General features: G+C 37.9%; 2 non-coding genes across 2 annotated transcripts; both read right to left on the minus strand.

Moving 5' to 3' along the window:
• Window positions 1-842: 842 nt before the first annotated feature.
• On the minus strand, window positions 843-904 carry LOC112448598 (U7 small nuclear RNA). The gene has a single exon (XR_003036981.1). It is a non-coding gene; the product is annotated as a U7 small nuclear RNA (small nuclear RNA).
• A 759-nt stretch (window positions 905-1663) lies between these two features.
• On the minus strand, window positions 1664-1736 carry TRNAI-UAU (transfer RNA isoleucine (anticodon UAU)). The gene has a single exon. It is a non-coding gene; the product is annotated as a tRNA-Ile (tRNA).
• Between the last annotated feature and the right edge of the window lie 1859 nt (window positions 1737-3595).

The following is a 3595-nucleotide window of genomic DNA, read 5'->3' on the forward strand; positions in this document are numbered from 1 at the left end:
TGTTCTTTTTTTCCCCCACCTAGCATAATTCCCTGGAGAGTCATCTGAGCCATCTGTGTCCATAGTTTGCCCTTTTCATTGTTGAGTAGTGTTCCATGGTATGGATGTACCACGTTTGTTCAGTGATTATCTGGTGAAAGACATCTGAGTTGTTTCCAGTTTTTGGTCATTATGAATAAAGCTGTTATGACCATTTGCACGCAGATGTTGATGTAAACATAAATTTTAATTATCTGGGAGAAATGTCCAAGAGTGTCATTGCTGGATTGTATGGTAGTCACATTTTTGTTTTGTGTGGAGCTGTCAGATTGTTTTCCAGAGTGTTATTTTTTGTTCTCAGCAGCAAGCTATGGATGATCCAGTTTTATGCAGTCTTGACAGAATTTGGTGCTGCTATTGTTTTTCATTTTAGCCACTTTGAAAGGTGTGTGGTGATTTATCATTGGAGTTTTAATTTGCATTCCCCTAATGGATAAGGCTGTTGAACATCTTTTCATGTGCTTACTTGCCATCTGTATATTCTCTTTGGTGACATGTTATTAATGCTTTTTTCTCATTTTCTAATTAGATTGTTTGTTTTTTAGTGTTGAGTTTTTATATATTCTAGATTCTAGTCCTTTGTTGAATATGTGGTTTGCATGTATTTTTTCCTAGTTTGTGGCTATCTTTTCATCCTTTTAAGATCTTTTGCATAGCAAAATTGAAAGTTTTTGATGAGGTCTAATTTATCAGTTTTTCCTTTTATAGATTATGTTTTTGTAGACTTCTTTATTTAGTCCTACATCCCCCAATTTTTCTCATTTTTTTCTAAAAGTTATAGTTCACATTTATTTTTTTTCCTGAGGGGTTCTTCTGATAAAGACCAGAAACCTACTAGACCAATTCTAGAAGAGCTATAACACTTAATTTTGAATTATACATTTAGTCTGTGATTCATTTTGAGATAATTTTTTATAAGGGAATCCCTGGTAGCTCAGTGGTAAAAAATCTGACTGCCAATGCAGGATACCTAGGTTCAATCCCTGGGTTGGGAAGATCCCCTGGATAGGGAAATGGCAACCCACTCCAGTATTCTTGCCTGGAGAATTCCATGGAGAGAGGAGCCTGGTTGTCTACAGTCCATAGGGTAGAGAAGACTCGGACACAACTGAGGGACTGAGCATGCAAGAGGCTTAAGCCCAGGTTCTTCCTTTTTTGTTCTATTTTGTTTTCTGGCTTCCGATGTCTCATTGCTCCAGTACTATCTGTTGTAAAGGTTGTCCTTCCTGCATTGAATTGCTCTTGCACTTTATAAAAAAAAAATCAGTTGGACATATTTGTGTGGGCCTATTTATGGGTTCTGTATTCTATTCCACTGATCTATACATTTATCCCTCTAAAATACCACACCATCTTGATTATTGTGAAAGTGAAAATGTTAGTCGCTCAGTCGTGTCTGTCTCTTTGTGATCCCATGAACTGTAGCCTGTCAGGCTCCTCGGTCTATGCAATTCTCCAGGCAAAAATACTGGAATGAATAGCCATTCCATTCTCCAGGGGATCTTCCCTACCCAATGATCAAACCCCGATCTCCTGCATTGCAGACAGATTCTTTACTGTCTGAGCCACCAGGGAAGCTCAAAGTACAGAGAATCACCCTCCTTATGGCAAAGACACTCTGCCTAGGCCCCAGCAAGATTTGAACTTGTGACCCCTGGTTTATAAGACCAGCACTCTAACCCCCAAGCTATGGAGCCAAGTCATATATCTCTTTAATATCTTTAATATTTGATATCTTTAGTATCAAGCAGAATGATTCCTACCACTTTATTTTTCAAAATTGTTTTTAGCTATTCTAGTTACTTTGCCTTTTTGTACAAGTTTTAGAATAATGCTGTTTGAATCTACAAAAACTCTTGCTGGGGATTTCAATAGAGATTGCATTAAAGCTGTGTATTGATTTAGGGATAAATTACATCTATATTGAGTCTTTCAATTCACAAATACCATATATCCCTCAATTATTTAGGTCTTTGATTTCTTTCTTCAATGTTTTATAAATTCCAGCATGAAGATTCTGTACATGTTTTGCTAGTTTATATACAACTGTTCATTTTCTTTGTTATGAATGGTATTGCATTTTTAATTTTATTCTCCATATATCATTATTAGTATTGATACATAGAAATGTGATTAATTTTAAAAATATTGATCTTATATTCTACAACCCTATTGAACTCACTTATTAGTTCTAGAAAGGTCTTTGCTTTCTGCTTTATTTTTGTATATTCCTTGGGCTTTTTTACAAAGACACTAATGTTATCTGAAAATAGGGACATTTTAATTTCCTTGTTTTCAATCTTAGTGCCTTTTATTTCTTTTTCTTGCCCTGTTACAACATGGAACTTCCAATACTATGTTGAATGAATTGTGAGAGTCTTATGTTTTGAATAAGGGGCTTCCCTGATGGCACAGGCAGTAAAGAAACTGCCTGCAATGCAGGAGACCCAGATTTGATCTCTGGGTTGGGAAGATCCCCTGGAGAAGGGAATGGCAACCCATTCCAGTATTCTTGCCTGAAAAATCCACGGGCAGAGGAGACTGGTGGGCTACAGTCCACGGGGTGGCAAAGAGTTGGACACGACTGAGCAACTAACACTTTCACTTTCTATGTTGAGTAAGAAAGAGAAACAATTTAGCCCTTTTCCTAATCTTGGGGAGAAAGCATTCAGTGTTTCTTTATCAAGTATGATGTTAGTCCTATAGGGGCTTCCTTGACAGCTCAGTTGGTAAAAAGTCCACCTGCAATGCAGGAAACCCCAGATTCCTGGGTCGGGAAGAACCTCTGGAGAAGGGATAGGCTACCCATTCCAGTATTCTTGGGCTTCCCTTGTGGCTCAGCTGATAAGGAATCCACCTGCAATGTGGGAAACCTGGGTTCGATCCCTGGGTTGGGAAGATCCCTTGGAGAAGTGAAAGGCTACCCACTCCAGTATTCTGGCTAGAGAATTCCACGGACTGTATAGGCCATGGGGTTGCAAAGAGTCGAAGACGACTAAGCACCTTTCACTTTCTAGTTGTATAGGGTTTTTTTCATTCATTTTTGATTGTTTTTGTTCTTAGACATTTTGTATCAAATTAAGAAAGTTCCCCTTTATTCCTAGCTTTCTGAGAATTTTTTTCCTTATCACAGAAGGGTGTTGGATGTTGTCAAAAGCTTTTTTGAAGATACAAGTTTTTGATCATTACAAATTGTTTGTAAGGCACTCAGGCAATAATTTTTGTAGGTGCTGAATCACCTTCCTCCAGATGGATACATGGCACCTGCAGGTAGTCAAAGCCAACCATGCCCATGTGTTTTCCCTTTCAGCAACTTGTCTCATTGTGTTGGACGACAGTTTATTTCCCCAGGCTTTCAGAAACATTTGAACATTTCAAAAATGTTTATTTTTCATGGGTCCCTGAGAAATGTGCAAGAGCTTTATTTATTAAAGTTGAAATATTTTCGTTATTCAGATCTCTCAGGTTTTTCCACTCAAGTCTTGTTGCTGGTTTGAGAAATGTGACTGGTTCAGAACTGATTGTCAAGTGGTGATATGTGAGGGATTGTACAGCG

This window comes from Bos taurus, chromosome 10 (assembly GCF_002263795.3).
Source record: "Bos taurus isolate L1 Dominette 01449 registration number 42190680 breed Hereford chromosome 10, ARS-UCD2.0, whole genome shotgun sequence".
In the NCBI taxonomy this organism is placed as follows: Eukaryota; Metazoa; Chordata; class Mammalia; order Artiodactyla; family Bovidae; genus Bos; species Bos taurus.